General features: G+C 38.0%; 1 pseudogene; it reads left to right on the top strand.

Moving 5' to 3' along the window:
- Positions 1-7,435: 7,435 nt before the first annotated feature.
- On the top strand, positions 7,436-9,140 carry LOC105885817 (elongation factor 1-alpha 1 pseudogene; annotated as a pseudogene).
- Positions 9,141-16,707: the final 7,567 nt, after the last annotated feature.

The following is a 16,707-nucleotide window of genomic DNA, read 5'->3' as shown; positions in this document are numbered from 1 at the left end:
GATCAAACAGAAGAAAGAATCTCAGAGCTTGAAGATAACACCCTCCAATTAAATAAACCAGTCACAGAAATAGAGCAGAGAAATAAGAGAAAAGAGCAAAGCCTACAAGAGCTGTGGGATTATGTGAAGAAACCTAATGTGAGGGTCATAGGGTTACAAGAAGGGGAAGAAGACAACACTCAAGGGTTGGACAAGCTGTTTGAAGATATAATAGAGGAAAATTTCCCAGGCCTTGCTCAAAATCTTGATATACAAGTTCAAGAAGCTCAGAGGACCCCTGGGAGATTCAATGCAAACAGGAAGACGTCACCACATGCAGTCATCAGACTGACCAAAGTATCAACTAAAGAGGCCCTTCTAAGAGCTATAAGACAAAAGAAGCAAGTGACATACAAGGGAAAGCCAATTCAAATAACATCAGACTTCTCTAATGAGACGTTACAAGCAAGGAGAGACTGGGGCCCCATTCTCACTCTTTTGAAACAAAACAATGCCCAGCCTAGAATATTATTCCCTGCAAAACTAAGCTTCGTATATGAAGGAGAAATAAAAACATTCTCAGACAAGCAAAGGCTCAGAGAATTCACCAAGACAAGACCAGCCCTACAAGAAGTACTTAAAACAGCGTTACGCACGGAACATCATAATAATAACCCACGAATATAAAAACAACCAAAACCCAAAGATATTAAAGGCCAGATATTACAATGGCTCAAGACAGAAATCATAGCAACAACATCCAACCCAACAGAATGATCAGTAATCTACCTTACCTATCAGTTCTCTCAATAAATGTGAATGGCTTAAACTCTCCACTCAAGAGACATAGGCTGGCTGAATGGATAAGAAAATACAGGCCAAGTATATGCTGTCTTCAGGAAACACATCCAAAGTGCAAGGATGCATATAGACTAAAAATAAAAGGGTGGAGATCAATATTCCAAGCAAATAGAAGCCAAAAGAAGGCTGGTGTGGCAGTTCTAATTTCAGACGATTTAGTTTTTAAACCAACAAAAGTAGTAAAAGACAAAGAGGGTCATTATATAATGGTGAAGGGCACAGTTCAACAAGAAGAGATAACAATTTTAAATATATATGCACCCACTTAGGTGCACCCAGATTCATAAAGCAAACCTTACTGGAGCTAAGCAAATGGATTAATAGCAACTCCATAATCGCCGGAGATTTCAACACCCCACTGACGGCATGAGACAGATACTCCAAACAGAAAATTAATAAAGAAATAATGGACTTAAACAAAACTCTAGAACAATCGGGTCTGACTGACATTTACAGAACATTCTACCCAAAATCCACTGAATATACGTTCTTCTCATCAGCTCACGGGACATTCTCTAAGATTGACCATATCCTAGGACACAAAGAAAATCTCAAGAAATTTTAAAAAATAGAAATCATACCATGTACCTTCACAGATCACAGTGGAATAAAACTGGAAATCAACCCTAACAGAAAGTCACATTTCTACACAAAAACGTGGAAATTAAACAACCTCCTACTAAATGATTACTTCATAAATGAAGAAATCAAGACGGAAATAAAAAAATTCTATGAAGAAAACGACAATGGAGAGACAAGTTATCAACTCCTCTGGGACACAGCTAAAGCAGTTCTGAGAGGAAAGTTTATCTCCATAAATGCCTATAACCATAAGACAAGAAGATCACAAATAGACAATCTAATGAAACGACTCAAAGAGCTGGAAAAAGAAGAACAGACCAACCCCAAACCCAGCAGAAGAAGTGAAATCAACAAGATCAAATCAGAACTAAACGAAATTGAAAACAGGGAAGCTATTCAGGAGATTAATAAAACAAAAAGTTGGTTCTCTGAAAAAATAAACAAAATTGACACACCATTGGCTACGCTAACGAAAAGCAGAAAAGAGAAATCTCTAATAAGCTCCATCAGGAACAAAAAAGGAGATATCACAACTGATCCCAAAGAGATACAAGATACAATTTATGAATACTACAAAAATCTTTTTGCACACAAACTGGAAAATGTGGAGGAAATGGACAATTTTCTAGAAACACACAGCCTCCCTAGGCTCAACCAGGAAGAAATAGATTCCCTGAACAGACCAATCTCAACAGCTGAAATAGAAACAGCAATTAAAAGTCTCCCTAAAAAGAAAAGTCCCGGTCCAGATGGCTTCACACCTGAATTTTACCACACTTACAAAGAAGAACTAGTACCTATCTTGCAGAAACTATTCCACAACATCGAGAAGAACGGAAACCTCCCCGACACCTTTTATGAAGCGAATATTACTCTGATACCAAAACCAGGAAAGGATGCAACAAAAAAAGAAAACTACAGACCAATATCCCTAATGAATATAGATGCAAAAATTTTCAACAAAATCTTAGCTAACCGAATCCAGACACTTATCAAAAAAATAATCCACCACGACCAAGTGGGCTTCATCCCAGGGATGCAGGGATGGTTCAACATACATAAATCTATCAATGCAATTCACCACATAAACAGAAGCAAAAACAAAGACCACATGATTCTTTCAATAGATGCAGAAAAAGCTTTTGACAAAATTCAACACCCTTTCATGATACGAACACTTCAGAAAATAGGCATAGAAGGGACATACCTAAAAATGATACAAGCCATATATGACAGACCCATAGCCAACATTATACTGAATGGGGAAAAATGGAAATCATTCCCACTTAGAACTGGAACCAGACAAGGCTGCCCACTATCTCCACTTCTGTTCAACATAGTGCTGGAAGTCTTGGCTACAGCAATCAGACAGGAAAATGGAATCAAAGGTATCCAAATAGGGGCAGAAGAGATCAAACTTTCACTGTTTGCTGATGATATGATATTGTATCTAGAAAACCCCCAAAGATTCAACCAAGAAACTCCTGGAACTGATCAATGAATTTAGTCAAGTCTCAGGATACAAACTCAATACACAGAAATCAGAGGCATTCATATACGCCAACAACAATCTAATTGAGAACCAAATCAAAGACTCAATTCCCTTCACAATAGCAACAAAGAAATTAAAGTACCTAGGAATATACTTAACCAAGGAGGTAAAAGACCTCTACAGGGAGAACTATGAAACACTGAGGAAGGAAATAGCAGAGGATGTAAACAGATGAAAATCCATACCATGCTCGTGGATCGGCAGACTCAATATCATCAAAATGTCTATGCTACCCAAACTGATCTACAGATTCAATGCAATACCTATTAAAATCCCATCAGCATTCTTCACAGATATAGAAAAAATAATTTTATGCTTCGTATGGAACCAAAGAAGACCCCGAGTATCAAGGGCAATTCTAGGCAACAAAAACAAAATGGGAGGCATTAATATGCCAGACATCAAAGTATACTACAAAGCTGTAGTAAGTAAATCAATATGATATTGGCACAAAAATAGGAATATTGACCAGTGGAACAGATGTGAGAATCCTGATATAAAACCATCCTCATATAGCCATCTAATCTTTGACAAAGCAGACAAAAACATACGCTGGGGAAAAGAATCCCTTTTCAATAAATGGTGCTGGGAAACTGGATAGCCACCTGTAGAAGGCTAAAACAGGACCCACACCTTTCACCTCTCACAAAAACCAACTCACGCTGGATAACAGACTTAAACCTAAGGTATGAAACTATTAGAATTCTAGAGGTAAAAGTTGGAAACACTCTCCTAGACATTGGCCTAGGCAAAGAGTTTATTAAGAAGTCCCTAAAGGCAATCACAGCAGCAACAAAAATAAATAAATGGGACATGATCAAACTAAAAAGCTTCTGCACAGCCAAAGAAATAGTCATGAAAGTAAGCAGACATCCTACAGAATGGTAGAAAATTTTTGTATTTTACGCATCCGATAAGGGACTGATAACTAGAATATACTTACAACCCACGAAAATCAGGAAGAAAAAAATCAAATAACCCTATTAAAAAGTGGACAAAGGATTTGAACAGAAACTTTTCTAAAGAAGACAGAAGATTGGCCAACAAACATATGAAAAAATGCTTGACATCTCTAATCATCAGGGAAATGCAAATCAAAACCACAATGAGATATCACTTAACCCCAGTGAAAATGGCCTTTATCAAAAAATCTCCAAACAATAAATGCTGGCGTGGATGCGGAGAGAGAGGAACACTCCTACACTGCTGGTGGGACTGCAAACTAGTTCAACCTCTGTGGAAAGCAATATGGAGATACCTTAAAGCAATACAAGTGAATCTACTATTTGATCCAGCAATCCCATTGCTGGGCATCTACCCAAAAGATCCAATGACACTCTACAAAAAAGACACCTGCACTCGAATGTTTATAGCAGCACAATTCATAATTGCAAGGCTGTGGAAACAGCCCAAGTGCCCATCAATCCAAGAATGGATTAATAAAATGTGGTATATGTATACCATGGAATACCATTCAGCTCTAAGAAACAACAGTGATATAGCACATCTTATACTTTCCTGGTTAGAGCTGGAACCCATACTATTAAGTGAAGTTTCCCAAGGATGGAAAAACAAGCACCACATATACTCACGAGCAAACTGGTATTAACTGAGCAGCACCTAAGTGGACACATAGGTACTACAGCAATAGGGTATTGGGCGGGTGGGAGGGGGGAGGGGGGCTGGTATATACATATATAATGAGTGAGATGTGCACCATCTGGGGGATGGTCATGCTGGAGATTCAGACTTGTGGGGGTAGGGGGGAATGGGCCTTTATTGAAACCTTAAAATCTGTACCCCCATAATATGCCAAAAAAAAAGTATAGAATGGGCTAATCACGGTGGTTCACACCCATAATCCTATCACTCTGAGATGCCATGGGGGAGAATTGGTTGAGATCGGAGTTTGAGACCAGGGTGACTCCATGTCTACTAAAAACATAAAAATTAGCCAGGTGTCGTGGCATGTACCTATAGTCCCAGCTACTTGGGAGGCTGAAGCAGGAGCACCACTTGATCCCAGGAGTTTGACGTTGCAGTGAGCTACGATGACGCCACTTCACTCTAGCCCAGGCAACAGAACAAAATTCTGTCTCAAAAAAATAAAAGAAAAAAAAAAGTATGGAACGGCTTCCTGTTTTTAGCCTTCTGTTTTATAAGGCCAGGCTCCAACATCCCTTCCTTCTTCAAACAGTTAAGTGCCTATAACATGTTAGGTATTATGTTGAATATTGGAAATATAGTTCCTGCCTGTAAAGAAATTCAATGATTAATATGTAATGTGATAAATGCCAATATAGGACATTATAAGAACACAGAGGAGGAACATTAAAAGCAGATAGGATGCTTCCCAGCCCTCCACCTAGTGGCAGAGGACAACTCAGACCCAGGGGCTCCCAGCCCTACCCATAGCAGGAGAAGACTACTGGTATCTTCTGGCCCTCCACCCAATGGTGAAGAGGAACTTAGATGTGATATCTACTAACCATCCACCAGTTGCAGAAGGCAGCCTCAGTAGGCATTTTCCTCCTGCACAAGGACTAGCAGAGTTTGAGCAGGAAGTACATCAGAACCCTATGAACTAAAGGCCTGGTGGAATGCTCTCCATCCTATAGGTCCAACATCCCCCATTTGACACCTACTGATACTGGGCAACCCAGGAAAGCAACTTCTAGCTCCATAGGTGCCACCAAACAGGAACCCAAATGGAGCAGGAAGAACAAAATAAAACAAAATGGCATCAAAAGTGCTTTGAAAGCTAATTGTCATCAGAACAGCAATCCACAAAATTAAAGCAGAAGCTACATGCTAAACCTAAACAAGGTGACTGCCTACTAAAAAAAAAAGATGTAAATAGAATCAAGAGTCCCCTAACTTAATGTCCAAAATGTCTAGGATACAGTCAAAAATCATTTATCATTGCCAAAACCAGGAAAATCACAACATGAAAAAACAGTCAACTGACACCAAACTGAGATGAATCAGAAATTGGAATTATCTGAAAAAGCTTTTAAAGCAGCCATCATAAAAAATGCTTCAACAAGCAATTATGAAAGCCATCAAAACAAATGAAAAATAGAATCAAAGCAAAAAGATAGAAGTTATTTTTTTTAAAAAAAGAACCAAATGGGAATTCTAGAGGAAAAAAAAAAGGCAGTAACCAAAACCCCCTCACTGGCTAGGCTCCATAGTAGAGTAGAGAGGACAGAGAATAGAATCCATGATCTTGAGGACAGATCAATAGAATTTACTCAATCTGAACAACAGAAAGATAAAAGACTAGAAAATATGAATTTCAGGAATAAAAGATCAAACATTTGTATTATTGAAGTTTTAGAATGAGAGGAGAAAAAAATGTGAGGCTAAAAAAATTATTCAAAGGAAAATATCACTGAAAACTTTCCGTATTTGACAGAAGATATAAACATACAGATTCAAGAAGCTGAGCAAGCCCCAAATAGGATAAGCTCAAGTAAATTCATGTCAAGATACATCATAAACCTCTGAAAACACAAAGAAAAAAGCAAACACAAAGAAAAGATGACGAAAAAGTTCTTAAAATCAACCAGAGAGAAACCACATGTTACCACAATACCTGTAGGGAAACACCAATTCTAATGGCAGGAGATTTCTCACCTGAAACCATGGAGGCCAGGAGGAGGTGGCACAACATTTTTCAAGTGCTGAAAAAAAGAACTGTCAACCTCAAATTCTATCTTTCAGGAATTAAGAGACAATAAAAACATTCTTAAGAGAAAGAAAACTGAAAGAATTAATTATAAGCAGACCAACCATTAAAACATAGCTCACAAAACTCTCTGAACAGATAGGATATGATAACAGAGGAAGACTTGGAACATCAGAAAGGAAAGTGTAACAGAAAAAACAAAAACAAGGGTAAGTATAGTAAACTATTCATGAATTTTTAAAATCATGTTTAAGGGTTAAAGGAAAAATTAATGACGGCATCTGATGTGACACTCAATGTATGTACAGGGAATACTTGACAAGTGTATTTTAAAAGTGAGGAGGATAAAGAGACCTAAACAGAAATAAGGTTTCAGTACTTCTCATGAAGTGGTATCACAATGAGACTAGTATGTGTCTGTGTGTGTGTGTCACACAGATTTTTAATGTATCCCATACACATTAAAAATATTAATCTGTCTTTTGTCAGTTAAATTCACAGGCTCCCAGTCACTGAACTTAAGAGAGTATAAGAAAAAATTTTCCTTCCCAAGCTTGATGTCACCTGTAGGAGAGGAAAAATATCATTTTATACCCCCATTCTAGTTAAGTTTATGCCTGAAGCCCCCATAACAAAAGACAGATTAACAAAAGAAAAGCATTCAAACATATTTAATACAAGTTTTACATGACATGGTAGCTATCATAAAGAAATGAAGACCTCTTTTTCACAACGGGTTTGCCGTCAGAACACAGGTGCCATGAAAACCACCCATAAAAGCCAAAATGGGGAAGGAAAAGACCCACATCAACATCGTCATCATCAGACACGTAGATTCGGGCAAGTCCACCACTACTGGCCATCTGATCAACAAATGTGGTGGGATCGACAAAAGAACCATCAAAAAATTTGAGAAGGAGGCCGCTGAAATGGGAAAGGGCTCCCTCAAGTATGCTTGGGTCTTGGATAAACTGAAAGCTGAGCGTGAGCGTGGTATCACCATTGATATCTCCCTGTGGAAATTTGAGACCAGCAAATATTATGTGATTATTATTGATGCCCCAGGACACAGAGACTTTATCAAAAACACGATTACAGGCACATCTCAGGCTGACTGTGCTGTCCTGATTGTTGCTGCTGGTGTTGGTGAATTTGAAGCTGGTATCTCAAAGAATGGGCAGACCCATGAGCATGCCCTTCTGGCTTACACTCTAGGTGTGAAACAACTAATTGTTGGTGTTAACAAAATGGATTCCACTGAGCCACCCTACAGCCAGAAGAGATACGAGGAAATTGTTAAAGAAGTCAGCACTTACATTAAGAAAATTGGCTACAACCCTGACACAGTAGCATTTGTGCCAATTTCTGGCTGGAATGGTGACAACATGTTGGAGCCAAGTGCTAACATGCCTTGGTTCAAGGGATGGAAAGTCACCCGTAAAGATGGCAATGCCAGTGGAACCACACTGCTTGAAGCTCTGGATTGCATCCTGCCACCAACTCGTCCAACTGACAAGCCCTTGCGTCTGCCTCTCCAGGATGTCTACAAAATTGGTGGTATTGGCACTGTCCCTGTGGGCTGAGTGGAGACTGGTGTTCTCAAACCTGGCATGGTGGTCACCTTTGCTCCAGTCAATGTTACAACTGAAGTAAAGTCCATTGAAATGCACCATGAAGCTTTGAGTGAGGCTCTTCCAGGGCACAACGTGGGTTTCAACATCAAGAACGTGTCTGTCAAAGATGTTCGTCGTGGCAACGTTGCTGGTGACAGCAAAAATGACCCACCAATGAAAGCAGCAGGCTTCACTGCTCATGTGATTATCCTGAACCATCCAGGCCACATTAGCGCTGGCTATGCTCCTGTACTGGATTGTCACACTGCTCACATTGCCTGCAAGTTTGCTGAGCTGAAGGAAAAGATTGATCGCCGCTCTGGAAAGAAGTTGGAGGATGGTCCTAAATTCTTGAAGTCTGGTAATGCTGCCATCGTCGATATGGTCCCTGGCAAGCCCATGTGTGTCGAGAGCTTCTCAGACTATCCTCCTCTGGGTCGTTTTGCTGTTCGTGATATGAGACAGACAGTTGCTGTGGGTGTCATCAAAGCAGTGGACAAGAAGACTGCTGGAGCTGGCAAGGTCACCAAATCTGCCCAGAAAGCTCAGAATATTATCCCTAATACCTGCCACCCCACTCTTAATCAGTGGTGGAAGAACGGTCTCAGAACTGTTTGTTTCAATTGGCCATTTAAGTTTAATAGTAAAAGACTGGTTGTTAATAACAATGCATCGTAAAACCTTAAGAAGGAAAGGAGAATGTTTTGTGGACCACTTTTGTTTCTTTTTGTGTGGCAGTTTTAAGTTATTAGTTTTTAAAATCAGTACTTTTTAATGGAAACAACTTGACCAAAAATCTGTCACAAAATTTTGAGACCCATTAAAACAAAGTTTAATGAGAAAAAAAAAAAAAAAAAAGAAATGAAGACCTGAAGAAACCTTGAGTGTTTTTTGCTAATGTGTGTGCTAATGAAAGAGCAAAAGATGACAAATTTGAGTGTCCTTCATGTTTCCACAGTGTTTGATGAAGAATGAAGAGTTGTAAAGAAATACGATAGGCCAAAAAGGGTATGATCTAATGGCAATAAACTGATGGAAACTCAGCAAGGCCTGTGTGTTCAGATAAAGATATTCCTTTCATCCAGCTATAGGAAGGCATCTCTCACATGAGGGTTTTATGACCTGCTTCCAAGACAGGTGAGGGAAGGTCAGAGAGACCTTCATGCACATGCTATTTCTCAGATTTCTTCAACCTAAAGTATTGAATATGCCAAGGTGCCTGGAGTAGTGTGTCCTGAGCCCCATCACACTCATGGTCTAATATCTAATTCTGTTCTTATACTTGCCTCATGATTATAATCATTTGTCTGTATTTACCTGTATCCTTTACTAGACTTGAATATCCTGAATTTAGAGATAATGCCTTATTTATTTCTGTCCTACACAGGGGTGAGGAACCTTTAGCCTTGGAACCACACATGACCTTCTGGATCCTTGAGTGCAGCCTTTTGACTAAATGCAAATTTTACAGAACAAATCATTTTAATAAAGGGATTTGTTCTATGAAGTTCGGATTCAGTCAAGGGGCCACACTTGGGGGATATGGAGGGCCACTTGTGGCCTTGAGGCCACAGGATCCCCATTCCCTGGGCTCAAGTGATCCTCCTGCCTCAGCCTCCTGAGTAGCTGGGTCTAAACTCGTAAGACACCATGCCCAGCACCCCACACTGTCTGCTCACTGTAAAGGAGCAGATCTTGGTCTGCTTAGCTTCCCTGCCATTTTGGCCCATTATGATGAGTTAAATTTTGCCAGAAAGTGACAGGTTTTAAGATAGAGAGGGACAAACCACAAAAGCAAAAAGTGAAGATAAGAGGAAAAAAAAGTAAAAGACATAGAGGCAGGTTTGAGAGAGATTCTATTGGGGGCTTAGCATAAATGGAGGCACCAGAAGTGCTAAGGCATATTTGAGAACAGGGAGAAGAAGAAAGGGACCTTCTAGAAGTGTTATTAAGAGTTACAAACTTGTGGCTCTTTTATTATACTTAGGGATGCCCAAATAAATATGAGAATTACTTTTTAATTACTTTTGGTTGCTAGACTGTGTTTCTTTAGTGTGATGTTGTTCCAAGACTAGGCCACATGGGACCTGGGAATTTATTTGAATTATAAATGAAGCATACCTGTACAAACCAAGTTAATATGAGGCATTTTCCACTGAAAGACCTTGTATTTCATAATATTTTGTGTGCATTTTTGTTAAATACGTACAAGGGCTTTGGTTTCAGCCTAAGTTGTTGCTTCTGGTGGGATGCGGACATGTCTGGGTATGTCTGATGAGGTAGTGACAGTCTACAAATTGATTCATCTAGGGGGAAAGTAGCTGCAGGGAGTAGAGCATTTTAAAATACACCATGGGAAATATCTGAGATTTGAAGGGAACAGCATGGTGACTGTCTTGCTCAGGCCTCACCGATTCATGTTTGAGCTCTAAGGAGAGAGGTGTTACAGACAAAAACAGAAAAAAAATTGTTTTCCCAAAGGAACTTAGGAGACACAGTCTAAGCAGATCTCTTTGGGTGCCCAGCTGACAAAATATATTCTGTGTGGAGCATAGCTTGTTTATGGGCCCATGTGGATTGTAGAACATATAACTCTCCTTAGTCCCTCAAGTTTGCAGTTTGGGGAGCTCTAGGAATATAGTGACAGCAGGCAGCAAACCACTCTCAGATGTTTTCTCAGATAGGGGACATCATTGAGCAGAAATGCTATGATATATCCCCTGAATATATTCTAAAAATATACTTGGCAGGGAGTTTTCAGGAGGCTAAGGCTCTGATAAGTGAGTAAAATTTGAATTGTTACAGTTAATGTGATCTCATTTGTACCCACTGATTTCTAACACAAATGATGACACAAGCCTAACATGGTGTTCTGCTGATGCCATGTTAAAAAATGCAAACTTGTGTGTTGATGAGTGGATCTCATATTTTATTTAGTGAATAAATTCTACTTTATTTCAGAAAGGATTTGAGGTAGGTGGCTAGTTTATTTAATAAGTTACAACCTGAAACTATTCTGTTGAAAGGAACAGGGTTTTTTCTAAAATCTAAAAAAATCATAGTCAAAAGCCTGTTTATTAAGCATTTACTCACAAGTGAGGCTGCACTAAGACCCTTTACCAAGAAAGCTGCACAAACATGACCCATGTGCTTTGGAATTCTATAGTCTGAATTGGGTCGAGAACTCATTTCAGGAATGGAATGATGGGATTGGAATTTTCTGAGAAAAGAGCAAAGGAAAAATTAGCAGTCTGGGACAGAAGCAGGTGTGTCCTATCATGTTGTGTGGAACCCACACTGTTGTTTTCTTTTACAAAAGGACCCAATAGAAACCTATTTTTCCCTTTACATTGTCTGCTACCACCAGTTTTCATTTTTATAGCACATACACCCAAAAGACTCACAAATCTCTTCTCTAAAGATGTTAAGGTAGAGGATAAGTGCTACTTTGTTTTCTAAATAATGAATATGTACTTCAAAGAATAGTTTACTCTCACAGATGCCTTTGGGTTTCATTGATAGGGGAGTGAGAACATTCCAGAGATGAGATGACCTGCAAAGATCTGTTATAATTTTTAAATAAAGAACAGAAAAAGAATCAAAATTAGCTTTCAGGAGTATAGAAATATGAAATATAATGGCTTCTCTTCTGTTTTTCATTCTGCACAAGCAGTTTTTAACTTTCTCCCAAGAAACAATTATTTTTCATTTCTAGGAAACTCAACATAAAACAAGGAAAATCTAAAAAAAAAAAACAGTGGTTTTACTTTTTCTTTAGAATTCTGGTACACTCTTATAAAAGATGTATCTTGACTCTAACGCCAGCAAAAGGGAATTTGAAATTCGATCTGCTCCTGGTAGGAAATGAAATAAAGATTTTTAGGCACTGATCAAATCTCCCACTGCTTCACAGATGTTACAATGAAAAAGTCAAAGCCTGTTACAATTTCCAATTAGTAAACTTTTTTTCGTTGCTGGGCTTGCAGCTAAACACAGGTATCAAGATAAATGTGGAGATACAGAGATGCAGTCTATGGTCAGACATTACACAGGTGTCCTTCATAAATGTCAGAGACAAAATTGACTATTCCTTAGAGATTGGAGTTTTCAGGGCTAAAGTTCTAGACACATTCATCACAGAAGCAGGCAAGATGCCATTGCCCCAAAGTAGAGCCAAGCCAAGCATGTTTAGTTACATTAAGATCTTGCAGCACATCTAGTAATCAGGGGCTCTAAAGTAGAAAGCAGAGCATTAGTGTAGAAAAGTCATTATTGGAAATAAAATCACACACATTCAATTTCAGCTTATAGAAGCTTATTTATGGTAGAATTGCTGCAGCCTCTTTCTCTGGACTTTCTACAGCAAAAGGAAATCAAATTATTCCAGGAGGAAAATATGCTGTGGTTTTCTTTTCCGAGGAAAAAACAATTTGCTCTCTCCTGTTATGTTTGACTGAGGTCAGAATTGACATTGTTGCCAGTGTGTCTGCTATTAGAAGTCTTGGTTAAGCCTTTAAATAAAATACTAACCAGACACAGAAAACCCCATAGGTTTTCTTTATGAAGCTAATATGAATCATTCATTTATTTCAGTAGCTTGAGACATTTATGTATAAACACACTTAGAAGAATTAATAATACTATACATAACATGAGTCATTTAAAACCTCATCTTCTTTCATTAGAAAGTCTAGTCTTTAACCTGGCTCAGTGTGAGCAAATGTTTCATGATTTAAGTGTTCTTTATATTTTAATACTAAGCTACAACTTTGCTTCATTCTAAATGTTTTTTTATCTAAATTTTCAGCTTCCTCTAAAGCCTTTGGAATTTCTCCATCACTCATTAAAACATTTATTAAGAAAAGCCAATTTTTAAAAAGCCAACAGAATAAAAAAAATTTATGCTAACCCAAGCATAAAATTCCTAGAGATCTAGAACAGTGATTAGTGACAGTTTCGTTAAGCTACTATAACAAAGACATCCAAACTACAGTGATTCAAACTAGAATTTTATATCTCCTCCATAAAACCATTCAGAGATACATGGCTAGTCCATAACCATCAGGGACTCAGATTTCTTCTATCTTTTTGTTCTACATCCTCTAACGTGCTGTCCTGGCCATATGGTCAAAATTGTGTCACCAGCATATGTCTGTGCCCTGGCCAGCAAGAAGGAGGAAAGGTAGAAAGTATAGGGCAAGCAGCTTCCTTTTAAAGAAGTGATACAGCAGTTGCCCACATCATTTTGCTCACATTCTATTGGCAAAAGTTTATTCACTCAGCCACAAAGAAGCTGGAAAATATCGTATCTAGCTGGAAAGTTAAGTGCCAGCAAAAATTCAGAGGTTCTCTTACTAAAGGAAAGGATAATGAATACTGAGGGACAACTGTAGTGTCCCAACTGCTACAGACAGTGTTCCCTGCAGGGCGTTATGGAAACACTAGCTTCATGAGATGTCAACAGGCTTAGCAAAAAAAAAAGTTCCATGCTCAAATAAGTTTGGAGATCACTAGGTTAAATAAAATTTAACAGAATTCTTTATAACTGGACTTATCAGAGGTTTAATACACTAATGTTTAAACTCTATGAGGGAAGAATAACTTTGTTCCTTTTCCTTAATTTGTTAGACCAAGGACCCTGTTTTTTGAAAGGTCAACTCTTAGGTCTAATACTTTCTGGGGCACATTTTGGGAGCCACTACTCTAGAATGTTATACTTAAATTTATTAACTCTGCTTACGTATCCAAATTCACCAAGGTAAAAAATTAGAACATTGTCATATCCATATGCTATACTCTTTGAAAGGGCTGAATATATACCTAAAGACTGCATATTGGAATTCTTGCAGTGAATTCAACTCATTAGTACATGAAAACATTTTCCTTTTTCCTCCAAAAGGGGGAAAGAGTATACTATGGTATTCCCTCTAAATCTCATGTTGAAATTTGATCCCCAGTGTTGGAGGTGGGGCTTAATGGGAGATGTTTGAGTCATGGAGGTGGATTCCTCATGAATAGTTAAATGCCTTCTAGGATGAGTGAGTTCTCACTCTATTAGTTCCCATGAGAGCTGGTTGTTTAAAAGAGCCTGGCACCTCCCCTACTTCTTGCTTCCTCTCTTGCCATGTGATCTCTGCCAACTGCCATTCACCTTCTGCCCTGAGTGGAAGCAGCTTAAGGCCCTCACCAGATGCCCAGTCTTGAACTTCCAACCACCAGAATCATGAGCCAAATAAAGTTTTTTCTTTATAAATCACTCAATCTCAAGTGTTCAGTTGTAGCAACACAAAACAAACTAAAACAAGATATTTCTTCATGAAAGACAAAATAAACATAAATGATAAGCATTATACATAATGGAGTGTCCAATGGGTTAATGGTGTATTCCCAGCTAAATTGGTATGTCTATAAGACCAAGTCCAAAGGACTATAAGTCAAACAGTTTAATAAATGAAGTGTCAAGTAAACATTGTTCATGAGGCCAGAACAATGCACTTTAATAGACAAAGCTACAGAGCAGGGTCCAGCTAATTGGGGCCCTATTTTATCACCTTGTTTACAAATTGCTGGAATATGAGGTGAGGCAGTGAAGGATAAAGAGCATTACGTTTGCTCCACAGGCCAAGAAAATGCCACAGAGACTAGTTCACAGGATAGATTATCAGCAGAGAAATCACTAGTGCTTACTTTTTTACCTTTAAGGAAAGCCTAGAGTCTAGGACATTCTAAGACCATCATATAAGAAATTAATGCCTAAGTTTGCCATCTAGGGAATGAATTTTTATAGTATTAATATTTGTCCAGTTCAGAGTGCCTATATCAATGAGTAGTTTCCTTTAGACTGAAAGCCATTATTTGCTAAAATTGTGGTGAAAGGGACTTTGGTATGCACCAGAGCTGAGATCAAATTCTTACTTCAGTGTTTCCCAGCTATGTGACTTTAAACCAGCTATCTAACATGATTCTCAGTTTCTTTGTCTATAATATAGAAATTATAATATTTACCTCACAATGGTTTTGTGAGAATAAATGGAAAGTAGTAGATAAATTACCTAGCACAGTGGCTGGCACATAACAAAGATTGTAAAAATTGTATTTTCTTCCATTCTTACTTCCACTCTTCCCAAGCACAGTGATTAAGAACATGGGTAATGGAGCCATGCATAGCTAAGTTTCAGTCTTTGCTCTGCCTCTTGTTAGCTATGTGACCTTGAGCCACTTATTTAATCCCTCTAAGCCTCTGTTTCCTCACCTATAAACTGGAATATTAATAGTGCTTACCTTATTGGATTATTAAGGATAAAATGTAATATTAAGAAATTTTTACAGTGACTAGCATATATTGTATTTCAACGACACCATTTTTAAAGTGCATCCTAATTTTAGAGATGCTTATGGGGGCCATATGTGCATCTTAGAATTGATAAAATATGGTAGTAAGCACCTAAAAAATACTAGTTGTTGTTATCCTATATAACTTATTATTAAGAAAACTTGTGTGAGACCTAAGGGCACAGCTTACAGAAATTGGAAAAATCAAGAACCTTAGTCCCAGAAAGCTAAATGAAATCAGTAATGTTAACATTATGGCCACAATATAATATGATTGATGTAATAATAGAGGTATGTCCATGGTGTGGCGATGCTAGATAAAAAGCTGTGATAAACTCTGGCCTAGGATTTTGGGGCAGGGGATGAGAGAGGTGAAGATGGAAAGGAAAATCTTCACAAAGCATCGATTCATAAATAGGGTTTTGAAGGATGAACAAAGAGTTTAACAGCTAGGAAAGTATATCCTAGACAGAGGAAAAATCCATTGCAAAATCACCAATGTTGAAAAATGCAAGATAGCTCAGCATTACTGGAATGTAAATTGCTTTCATACTGTATGAGAGAGTTCACAGGAACCCACATGGCCAGCAAAGATAAGCTGTCTTCATTCCCTGAAGGGATAGCTTCTAAGTAAAGGAATTTAAATCCATTCAGAGAAGAATCATAAAATAAATGTACCTAATCTCCTAAACCTGAAGGATAATACAAAAAAGATGAATGAAATCTCTAGGGCAAAAAGAAAAATAGACTTGGAGAGCCTATTTTTCTAAAAAAAAAAAATGTGTGCACTAATCAGAGAACAAAAGATGACAAATTTGAATGTCCTTTGCGTTTCCATGAGGATAACCCACACAAATCTATTAGTAAATGGATCAATCTTTTTTAAAAAATTACTTTAAGACATTTTATTTCTATTGGAAATTTTAAAATTTACTTTGCCATCAGTATGATGACTCCCTATTTTTGATCTTAAAGCACACTTAGTTTTTTCTCCAGTTCTTGTGCTAATATCAGTTTCTAAGTAACATCAATTGAATTTTGTGCATATGCTGAGATATTACATCGTTTACAAATATGAAGAAGACACACTCTGAATA

This window comes from Microcebus murinus, chromosome 15, assembly GCF_040939455.1.
Source record: "Microcebus murinus isolate Inina chromosome 15, M.murinus_Inina_mat1.0, whole genome shotgun sequence".
Taxonomy (NCBI): domain Eukaryota; kingdom Metazoa; phylum Chordata; class Mammalia; order Primates; family Cheirogaleidae; genus Microcebus; species Microcebus murinus.
The sequence above is the reverse complement of the archived record's forward strand: the minus strand, read 5'-3'. Positions and strand labels throughout refer to the sequence as shown.